The 12,473-nt window shown below is 36.9% G+C and overlaps 1 protein-coding gene across 1 annotated transcript in view; it reads left to right on the top strand.

Annotated features, from left to right (window-relative positions):
• Positions 1–12,473, top strand: part of GSG1L (GSG1 like) — a 370,570-nt gene that overhangs the window by 15,235 nt on the left and 342,862 nt on the right. The window lies entirely within an intron of this gene.

Raw genomic sequence — 12,473 nt, forward strand, 5'->3', positions numbered from 1 at the left:
AGTGAAGACAGCAAGAAGCTCAGCTTATGTGTCCGGGTGGGGAGTGAATGTCTGCAGCAGGTGACGTGAGAAGCCCCTGCGCTCAAAACGGAAGTGTCTGCCAGAAACCACGGTCCCTAGTTCAAAGGTTCCGCTTCTCTGGGACTTCCTGGAGCTGAGTTCCACTCCCTCCAGCTAAGCTAGGCAGTGTGTGTTGCCTTGGGCCGTATCCACCCACTTGTCAGTCTCTTAACTATTCTCAGGAGGTAGCTGAGGCCACACCCCCTGGTGCCGAGTCTACTGAGTCACCCCCAGGGTGGGGGGGGGGGGGAAATCTAATCTGAGTTTTAAAATATTTTGGCTTTCTCTTCTGAACTGCTAAATAATTAGCAGAGAAGAGCCAACAGCCTGTGCCAGATTTCTTTACCTCAGTGGCTTCTCTGATCCCAGAGCCCCTCCCAGCGCAATGGGCGCAGTGTGCCCCTACCCCACCGTCTGTGCTGGTCTCTTATTCCTCCCCTGAGAACTGACCTTTCCTGTTGAAACTCCAGATTCTCTTCAGCTGGTAAGTCGTGCTTCCAGTCCTTGTGGTATCTGTCAGTCCTGAGCTAATTTTGAGACTTAATTTATCTAATTGGTTGTGAGGGAGTGAGGACGTTCACTGAGTCGTGTGTTTCTTCTCCGCCATCTTGGCTCCGCCCCCGAGTTCATGGTTTTTTAAAAAAATATCTGCATTCATGAAGTTTCAAGTTTTCAAGAGCACAGGACTAGGATAGGGGAGAACTGGGTACTAGTCCTTTTTTTTTTTAACTTAACAATTGTGTGATCTTGGGCAAATCAGTTAATCTCTGTGACCTTCATTTTTAAAAAATTGCATCTGTAAAATGAGTGGGCTACACTAGCTGCTCCACAACTGCAGAAATTTGTCAGCAACATGTCTGTGCAATGTGAGGTGATCCTATATTCGGTACATAATGGAGTAGATTTTTATTTATTCTTTCCCTGATATTTTTTCTTCTCTTTATCTTCTTTTGTTCTGATTTTAATGATAGGTGTTTAGTGAGAAAATATAAGTGGAACTGGAGGAGTAAGTGTGCCAGAATTATCCATTAAATATAATAATTGAAAAAATTCTGTGGAATATTGGAATGATTGCAGTCTTGGCACTGTTGTGTAAAAATCTTCATGTTTGATACTAGGACTATTCTAGGAATCAGAAAATCAATGAGTCTTTTACCCCAAGGTCATATTTCCAGTTATGATTTCCTTTAGGTTTAAACCCATTCTTTTCCCAAAGTGCTTCAAATGAGGAATGCTCATTATTTTCTCAGGCATTCTAGATGGTTAATTCATTAAGTAAAGGTCTTTGTCTTTTGAAATGTGTATATCTTGAAAAATCCCAGAATAATGAGCAATGAGAATGTTTTGGAGGGTGAGGGGGACTTTGTAGTTTATGATTGTGGCTATAATTTCCTTTCCCACCATCTCAATTTTCAAAAGTACAAGTACATTGCAAAGCACTAAGAAGTAAACTTAGATGTAAACTTATTTTGAGGATCAATAATTGGATAATTTGTTTTTTAAGGCTAAAGATTTCCTCATTGGACTCAAGAGTTTTAAGAAATTTCAAAGAATAAAATAATAGAGATTTCAGGAAGGATGGAGCAAAACTGGTCTTTCAGAAAAGTAGAGAGTATACTATTGTTTTCAAGGGATGATTTTAGGGGCATCATCAAAATTTTGCTGCCCAGAAAAACATTCCCTGTAGGTCACAGAGTTTAGAGATGAAATAATCTTAGATATCATCTTGTCTAACCATTTGATTGTTTTTTTTTGACACTGAATATAGTCACTAATGAAAACAATCGCAAAATCATTGAGTTAATGTTTTATCTGACTTAACTGATTTTTATAACATGTTTATTTTCTTCATATTTCACTGAAGGTCTACAAGTGAGTCTGGATAACCACTTAACTAAAGACTAGGTGACCTCTGAAATTATGATCAATTTGAGATCCTGGTTTCTGTGATTCAGCATTTTCTGGCCACTTTCAGTATATTCTCTTCCCTTCTCCAGGAGAAAAAAATCAGGGAAGACTAGGAGGAAAAATCATCAGATATTAATTTGTGAGGGAATTTGGCTTGTCCTTTGTTTTCCTTGCTTTCCTGGTGAGAATGCTGACTGAGGACGGGATGGGAGAAATGAAAGTGTTTATTTATGCTTTCTTGGTGGTGAAAATTCTGGTATTAGTGTTGATATTTTCTCATTTTCATCCTCATGGAATCAGAAATCAAACCTTTTCCATCAGGATCCTTGTCTAGAATACTTCCCTGAATGATGACAAAGTCTGGATTTATTGACCTTTAGAGCTTGCAGCAGAGGATTCCTTTTTAGTCAGACTAAGCCAGATTCATATTGATGCTAATTTTTAGGGGGTAAAATGTCTAAAATGAAACTAAAGTGATTTAAAATATAAAATATTGTGTTTTAAAGAATGTTAGTGTGGACCTGAGGCAGAATGGCAGGGAACATAGCATATAGATATGACCTTTGAAAAATAAACAAATGACATGACTTCATTTATTTTTTTGGAATTTCCCTCTTGTTCAATGACACAATTAACTGAGAGATGGAATTCATTGTTCCTTGGACTAATGGAGCATAAATCTATAGACTGTGTCTGCAAAAGGAAATTTGGAAAGTATAGTGTGTGTGATGGTGGTGGTAGAGACAGAATATGAGGTATAGTACTTGAATTTCTGGAAATGAATATAGCACTTGGAACTTTATTCCCCAAGAGAAAACATTTTCTCCTCATCTGGTTTGTTGAATCCAAGTCATGTTCCCTGAGTATATCAAGGTAGCAATGTTGCTTAGGAAAACTGCTTTATCAAATAATAGGTATTTTCTGTTTTGAGCAGATAGTGGGGAGTCAAAGGGGCAACATATAATACTTTTTCTAATCATTCAATTCAAGTGAAAAGTTATTGTTTAAAAGACAAGATCTGAGACCTCCAAGTAGTTTGTCCTAGGAAATGAGTTCCTAATTTGAAGCTAAAATACCAGATCTCTGGTGGCAGAGGGATAGTCTATTTTTCACAGGTGCTGAAAGCATTCTGTCTCCATCAACCCTACTTTGTCTGCTACAGAGGTGGTGCTTTTTCCTCTGTACAGATTTAGGTTTTCTGTAACTGTGACCCTGAGGCTGCTTTCTTAGGGATGGTGACATGATGTACCCTCTATCCTTCCTTAGCAGTTTCTTTGGCAGAATGGTAGCTAACAGCAGGCAGACTAAGAGTTACTCCAGGGATATGGTGCATAGTGCATTGGCTCAACAAACTGAAGACTGGAAAAGGACAATATGACCAAGGAAAAGCTTTGCCAGCTCTGAAATCAAGCCTCCATAGTCTCAGGAGATCAGTTAGACAACACAGTAGTTTCTCAAATAGCTGAGATAAGTACAGAACATCAAATGGTACTACGTCTTAAATTTGTGTCTGAGGATGTATTCACACATTCCCATAGAGTCAAAGTATATAAGGGAAAGTTTGTTCTGCTGTAGGGGAAAAAATGTGTGTGTGTGTGTGGGGGGGGGGTTCCAAATCACATTCCTTGTCCAATCCCATTAGTGAAAGTTGTATTGCTTAACTTGTCATGCACTTTTTGTTTGGTTCTTAACTCAGTTGCTAGCTTAGTTTTGAATTACATTTTAGACATTTTAAGTCACAGCAACTACCACAAAGCCAGCATATACTGATGTGCTTCTTGACGTGGATTTTTTTTTGAGGAGTACCAAGGGCTATCTCCTGATTGAAGAGGCATTAGGAAAAAAGGCTTATGGTTACCTTGAGATGGTTCAATTAAAAAAAATAGCAGAACATGCATGGTATGGTGTAATTTTGGGCTCCAATTAGAACCTTGTGTAGTATTCATTAGGCGTTAGGAAGACCTTGAAATACTCATTTTTGCATGAATGTTGTCTCTCAAAAAGTCAGTTATTGAAAATGTTAGCTTGTGGGGCTTAATATGCTGAATAAATCACTTCAGTCTCAAAATTCTGGATGTGAATGGTTTAGAGTTCAGCCTTTAGCCATTGAGTAATATCATTTTCAGTACTTAGCATGACACCAAATGGAGAATTGAGTCCTGGTAAGTGGAGATAGTATTGATGACTATACACCGAAATCTATACCTGAATCCTGAAAGCTTCTATTCTGAGATGAATTCCTCTGATTTTTAAGATGGGAGGAATTTCTCCAGGCTTCTCACCTCAACTGTGATACCAATCAATGGAGGTACCTCTAGCAAAATTAGTCTCAAGTTCATTGCTACCCCTGCCAATGTAGTTGAGTTGGTCATGGCAGTTTTGACTATGACTCCTGCAATGCCAGAAGTAGTTGGTACAAAACTGAGCAGTGCCAGGGTTGAAGTGCTGTGAGAGCTATTGCTGGGGTTGATTGGCAACGTAAGAGTGGGCACAAACTAACTTGTCAATAAATATTGCTGGCTCCAAGGCTAACAGTCTGGATCTACATGCACCATTGGTTGTCTAAACTGATATATGTACCCTAGTGATTTTTCAAGCAAACATAAAGGAGACTTATTTTAATTTTTCAACCAGATATTGTTTGATAAAGTAGAATTTGAATGGCAGAAATTGGTTGTATGTCAGGTTTTAGCTTACCAACCTTGTTTTTGGGTACCAATTGAATGCCATCTGTATTTATGCATCCCCTAATGGAAACTCACATCTTTAAAGGCCCACTTTTTCTTTTCAAGAAAAGAGAATTTGGAGGAACTCAAGGAATCTTGCCTGGATATCTCTGATCTTTATCAATTATCACATAGTGTACATAATTCTTCTTAAGAATCATGTTGGGCTTATGATACTGTATTACATATGCTATAGATCATTGTGAGGAAATGCTTTTTAAAGCTTAAAATGAGCTATACAAATATTATTGCATACCCCAAAGCAATCTATACCTCATTTTATAGGACCTAAAATATTAAGGAGTTGGAAGTTTTGGAATGACGAACCTGATATTAACCCATTATGAAAATCCTTAAAAAAGAATCTGTCCTTTTATTAATGTATTCATCTTTTTGGGAGATGGCAGGACTCTTCCATAAAACATGAAAGTCAAAATATGGAGGGGCATTTAAAAGTTGCCTGAGGATCTCTGCCCTTCTGTCAATGATGATGTGAGTTCACCCAGTTATTCACTTCAGAATATTAGCAAACACCTGATCTAACAGGCTGAAATCTGCTTGAAGAAGATGATTTCTCCAAGCTTAACTGAAGAGGATGTCCTGGCAAGGGGCCCAAAAGTTCCTGCACTTGCTTGATGATGCCTGAAATGACCTTAACAGGGATGAAACAGAGCTTTCATTTCATTTCACATGGATAGAAAAGGCTTGGAATATGTAAAATCTTGGAAGATTAAACACATTGACAAACTTACGCATAACTGATATTTTATAATCCTTTCCTGCAAACAAAGCTGATAAAGGAGAAGGAAGAGTTATGAATCTGAAGAATGAAATACCTGAAGGTATGATATAGGACAAAGAGGCAAGGTGCAACGGAGACAAACTTTTGTTTCACAGTTTTGCAATTGATAAGGCCTGGATGCTGAACAGAGTATATGACCTTAGAGAATGTGTCTTTTATAATAGTGATCATTTATAAATATTTTAGTTTATATAACACTTTGTTCAAAACCATCCTGTAATGGGGTTTTGTGAGTGGAAATCTTATTATTCCCATTCTGCAGATGAGGTAACCATGACTCAGAGAGGCTAAGGGATTTGTGCCATAGATGTGCCCCTCCTCAATCTTTTCTATTTCTGTTGATTTTACCAGTATCTTTCCATTTAGTCAGGTTTGAGTAAATGAATATCTTTGATCTTTATCAATTACTTTTCTTATTCATCTTTGAATCTTCCTACTCCTTTGACCCCAAAGTTCATAATATTTCTATGATTTCTTTTCTTTACTTTCATTGTAGCCATCTGAATATATTATGATATAATGGAAGTAATGCTTGAAGGAGAATCAAAAGGGACCTCATATTCCTTCAGCTGAAGCATTATAGATTTTGTTCTAGCCCTCATTTTAACTGTATGTGTATCTTTTTTGTTCCAAGGGTGCTTCATGTAAATAATATATTGGTAGATCCTCATTTATAGCTCATTCTCCTATCTTCTTCTGTTTTATGAGTGAGTTGATCCCATTCACATTTACAGTTATAATTGCTAATTATATATTTCTTTATATTCTATACTCTTTTATTTTTCCTTCTTTTTTACCCTCTTCTAAGAGTATTCTGCTTTTGACCAGTACTTCCCCTAATCTACTCTCCCTCTTTTTATTTCTTTCTTTCTCCTAACCTCTTTCCTGGGTAGGATGAATTTTTTTATACCCAACAGTGTATGCATATTGTTGTGAGACTCCACTTTGAATCCTGCCTCTTTGCTTTACTACCTTTGTGATCTTGGGCAAATCACTTCTCATTAAACTTTTGTTTCCTTGCATGAAAAATAGAAATAATAATGCCAGTAGTACCCATTTTACAAGGTTGTGAAGATCAAATCAATTAATTAACTAACAACCATTTATTAAATAGTTAATATTTGTCAGCCATTGTGCTAAATGCTGGGAATACAAATACAGTGAATGGAACAATCCTCACTTGCAAGGAGCATATGAGATTAATTAAAAAACCTTTATGCAAGAGGTGATGAAGACATACAATAATAAGAAATTACATTAATATTATTCTGTGAAGTATATTCCAAGGTTCTATCCTTACCCTATTTTTATACTCTCTTTTGGTAATCTCATTAGCATCCATGTCTTCAATGATCACTTTAAAAAACCCCTCAGAATTATATATTTACACTCCTTTCCCAGTGTTCCTTCTCTGGGTGTAGCTGTTTCTGTCCATCATTGATCAACTGGAACTGAATTGGATCTTCTCTATCTAGTACATCTTCTTAGGTTTATTATACATGGTTTCCTTTCATATAGTGTTCAGATACATTAGTTTACTTGTTGTTTTACATAACACAACATTCATCTATGTCTCAGTCAAATTGGGGTCTTATTCCTCTTCTGCCTTGCTATATCTTTGCATATACCGTTCCAATGTCTAGAATACACTCTCCTTAATTCCATATTTTTCTTTTTTGAAATCTCTCCCTTTCTTGAAGACCCAAGTTAAGTGCCACCATTTCCATGACACCTTGCCTGATTCCTGTCCAACCCCCACTCCCACCTTCAGAAGAAAGTGAGTTCTCTCTCCTCAAAATGTGCATAACCCTTTATTTGGATTTCTTCTTTGCCCTTCATATTCTGAATTACTTGTATTTACATCTTAGTCCTTCTACTAGATTATAAACTTCCCGAACACAGACTCTTTGTCCTATATCATCTTTAAATCTTTAGTCTTATATCATCTTTAAATCCTTAGTGTCTAGCATAGCTACTCACTTAATGTGTAAGGTACTTAATGTTTGTTGAATTACTCATTATCACAAAAATAGTAAGTGGTTGGGCAGGGAATGAAGGCAAGTGCTCTTTCCATTATGCCTTATTGACTTTCAGCAGATACGAAGCAAAAGAGAAAAGTCTTTTTAACTCTTGTTAGAACAATGTAGTAATTCATTAAATTCAATACAACTAGTGTTTATTAAATATTCACTATAGGGAATCCTGGAGATGCATACCTGAAAATTGATAGTCCCCTTCTTTAAGAAGCTTAGTCTGATAGGAATAGTTAGTAGACACCTGTCACCCCTTTCATCCCTGTTGCTGAAAGCAGCTGAGGTTATTTGGATCACTTCAGTTCAGAAGTTTTGAGCTGCAGTAGGGCTAAAAAAAATTGGATGTCTGCACTAAGGCTGGGACTGATATTGTGAGCTTCTAGGAGCAGAGACCCAACAGACTGCCTAAGAATGTATGGAAAAACAAAGCAAGTTAGAGCTTCTGTAATGATTAGCACTGGGAAACTGCCTTTGAGTGGCTGCTGCACATTCAGTATTAGTGAGATAGGGAGACCCTATTGAAGAAGAAAGAGGAGGAGAAGCTTATAGTTTAATTAGTGGATATGATGGAAACAAATAAATATGACAAAAAGTAGAATATGAGAGGCTCCCAAGGAAAATTCAGTTAAGGGGCTCTAAGAAAATTTAGGGAGGGGAAAATTGCTCCATAGCCTTACAGAAGAAAGTGCATATAGGATTTGGAAGCAGATGGTCTAGATTCAAATCTCAGTTCAGGAATCTATTATTTTTGTGGCCTTAGTCAAGTCATTTAATACCTCCCCATTTTTTAATTTGTGAAACAAGTGAGGTAAGTCTTGTTTAGGTCTAACACTTCTCATTCTATAACTCTCTCCTATGGAAGACAGTGATTAGAGAAAACTCCATATAGAATGTTGGGCTTGAGCTGAGTTTTAAAGAAGGAGAAGAATTTCTGTAAGTGAGAAAAATGTGTCCTAGGCATAGGAGATATGACTACTTTGAAACAAGAGAGAACAACACAAGATTGTGGGATAGCTTGTAGTGCTGTGTGCAACCAGAATATAAAATGTATGACTAGCAATGAAATAAAGCAAATTGAAAAGGCAAATTAGAGATATAGTGTGGAGAATTTCAAATGCCAGACTGAGATTGTATATTACGTTATATGCAGTAGGAAGTCATTGAAAACTTTTCATCAGAGGAGTGATGTGACCCATGTATTATTCTGATAGCTGGGTGAATTGGACTGGAGAGAGGTTGGAGACATGAAGACTAGTTAGAGGACTTTTGTAATAGTTTAGATGACAGGCAACGAGGACCTTACTACTGTAGGGTGGTTGTAGTATAAGATAGGATGGAAAAAATACAGTAGAGATAGGATGAATGGGACTTGATATTTGATTAAATTTTAGAGGATGGAGGAGGAAGAGTTAAAAATGCTTTAGAGATTTTATCTACCAAACATCTCAGACTTTTTTCCTACTGGTAATACTTTCAGAAATAGTATTCTATTGGACTGAGATGTTGAAGAACAAAGGACTTTTCTTCTGGTTCTTGCTCATCTACTGCTTCTCAGTTTGAGCTGGGACATGTCTTTTCCCTTATATGTGCCTCAGTGTCTCCAACAATAAAACAAAGATAAATACAAACCGTTTTCCCTGAATCTCATAGGGCTGTTTCAAGGATTAATGAGATAATCTTTGCCAATTAATTTGAGCTTCTGGAGACAGACAATATACCCTGCAAGGTACAGTAATATCATTATCTCACTTGGAGCTGTGAAGGTGAACCTGTAAATAATTAGACAATATTCACCAAACATAAAACATTATGCTTATTATCATGAATAATGACAATAACAATGAGTAATTGGTAATGTTCTGTACAACACCATATAGCAGAGCAGGAAATCACTTTCCCTGCCATAGAAATGTTTGGTAAATCCAAGTTTATTACTACTATCTCTGACTGTTACTGTAAGGTTGGTGTAGAGTTGCTTCAGGCTATGCTAATCTGTGGATAATGTTTTTGTTCAGGTTCAGGGTAACCATGGAGACTGAAGTTTGTCTTTTCTTTGCTCTTGGAGCTGCTGCCATACACACTCCTGCCATATACATCATCATACGAACACACACACACACACACACACGTACCCATTCTTGCTTTTCACCAATCTTGATTTTTCTTTGATCCTTAAAAGAGAGATTCGATGGTGATTGGACAGAAGGAAAAGGCCCTACCATAGAGCATTTTATGTATGTGGCATATTTAAGGGATGACTCTTTGATGCAAGCTAGGACCTTGTTATTAGAAAATAATTTGTGAAATTTTGGGTGGGTGGCTATGGGGGAAGAATAACTATTTCAAGCCATCTCATCAAAACAGCCTCCTACTCTTTCTGGGGCTGATTACAAAGAGGGATCCATGGAGATAATTTGCTTTGTTGGGTATCAGTTTCCCTTTTTTGTGGATTGACAGTTTCAGGCTAATGACTTAAACAAATCCCATATTAATTAAATGTTAAGTATCATCTTCTGTCTTTGGTGAGTAAGGCAATGGTAAGAACTCTCTGGATTTGAGAGTTAGCAGATTTGGAGTTGAGAGAAACTATAAAACTCACTTACAAGATTTGTCTTTTCCCCCACCTTTTCTTTGTCTATTAATAGCACCAGTGTCCTTCTGGTGACTTAGGCTTGGAATGTTAGAATCAAGGGGTAGCTGGGTGGTGCAGTGGATAGAGCACCAGCCCTGATGTCAGGAAGACCTGAGTTCAGATCTGGTCTCAGACACTTAACACTTCCTAGCTGTGTGACCTTGGGCAAGTCCCTTAACCCCAATTGTCTCAGGGGGAAAAAGTTAGAATCGTCTTTATCTGTTCTCTTTATTTTACCTCTCCTTATATCTATCTAGTCATTTGCCAAGGCCTGTCTCAGCTATGCTTTATATGTGTGACCTTGGAAAAGTCATTTGATTTCCTTCTGAGCCTCTTTTTTCTCATTTTTCAAATGAAGGGACTGGCTAAAATGCTCCTTCCAATTCCTGACAGATGCAACATTTTAGAATCCTACAATTCTAAAAGGGCATGTATAAAATCTTGAAACAAGATATTGATAGAATAATAAAATACTATCTGAATAACAATTCAGTCAAAAAGCTGCTCTGTGAGGTCATGCTTGTTGTTAGCACTTCAAAATGTAAATGCTTGATAATAATTTTTAATTAAATTCAACCTCAGCTGCTTTCAGTTTTTCTGCTACTAATTCTTACTGTAATAGTTTGTGTTTATCTTATAAAATGATAGCAAGATAGTCTACATCTAAAAAGTGCTTTATAAACATTATTTCATTTGATGCTTATAATAATATTGTAAGATAGTATAAATATACTAGTAGTATAAATATTGCTACTTCTACTTTACAGATTAGGAAACTGAAGCCCAGAGAAGTTGCAACTTGATGAAGTTATTTGAGGGGATAGACCATAAAGACAGGTTATTTAACTTCTAAAATAATGTTTTCTACTATATTTATCCCTATGCCTTTAAAATTTTTGATATGTTCATTTTAGGAAAAAATGATTAGCATTACAATAAGGTACAGTTAAGTACATTTTTGTGAGTAAAAATTGTGTCTAATTTTCAAGGGCAAGTGTAAGTCACTAACATGTTTATCTTGCAAATAAATTCAGTTCAGCAAAGATTTACTAAATCAGCTATTTTATGTAGGGAGTGGGGAAATAAAGACAAAAACAAGATAATCCCTGTTCTAAAGGAGCTTCCATTCTACTAGAGTTTGAGTGATGTAGGTTGGATATAGTGTAGACACAAATAAATGCAATATAAGGTCAATTGAGGGAGAAGGAATTAACAAATAGGTAATCCGGAAAACCATGAAAGAGTGCTGGGTTAAGCCTTGAAGTAAGAGTCATTAACAAATATTGATTAAGTATCTACTATGTTCCCAGCACTATGCTAAATGCTGGAGATACAAAGAATGGCAAAAAGCATCACTGCCCTAAAGAAACTCACAATCTACTAGGAGAAACAATGCAAAAATAACTAGGGGCAAACAAGATACAGAGAGGATCTCAGAAATTAATAAGGACTAGGAAGATTTCTTGCAGAAGATCAGGCTTTAGCTGAGACTTAAAGGAATCCAGAGAAGTCAGGAGGGGGAAATGAAAAGAAAGAGAATTTCAGATTGGGAGATAGCTGGGGAAAATGCCCAGAGTTGGGAGGTAAGAATGTTTTGTGTGAGAAACAGCAAGAAGGACAGTGCCATTGATGATGGAGTGAGGGAGGAAACTGGGCTGGAAAAAAATAGGAAGGCCTATTAAAAAAACCAAACAGAGGTTTTATGTTTGATCCTGAAGGTAATAGGGAGACATCAGAGTTGTTAAATAGAAAGACAACACAGTCCAGAACATCTACGTAGCACAATGGATAGAGTGGTAAACCTGGAGCCAAGATGATTCATTTTTCTAAATTCAAAACTGACCTCAGACACTTATTAGCCATGTCACTTAATTCTGTTTGCTTCAGTTCCACTGTAAGATGAGCTGCAGAAGGAAATGGCAAACGATTTCAATATCTCTGCTAAGAAAACCCCAAAATGGGAACATGAGGAGTTGGACACAACTGAACAACAAGAAAAATCATAGTCAAACCTGGGTATAAGCCAACATTTATTAAATACGCGCTATGTAGCAGGCACTGTGCTAAGTTCTGGCTCTAAGGAACTCACAGTCTAATGGGAGAGACAACATGTAAACAGCTATGTGCCATCAAGTTAAATATAGGCTAAAATAATCAACAGAGAGAAGGCATTAAAATTTGGAGGACCGGGAAAGACTTCCTGTAGATAATGGGATTTTAACTTGGATTTGAGTGAAGTCAGATGGAGATGAGGAGAAAAAAACACATTTCAGATATAGTGGACAGCTTGTGAAAATGCCCAAGAGATGGAG

The sequence above is a fragment of the Sminthopsis crassicaudata genome, chromosome 1, assembly GCF_048593235.1.
Source record: "Sminthopsis crassicaudata isolate SCR6 chromosome 1, ASM4859323v1, whole genome shotgun sequence".
Lineage (NCBI taxonomy): Eukaryota > Metazoa > Chordata > Mammalia > Dasyuromorphia > Dasyuridae > Sminthopsis > Sminthopsis crassicaudata.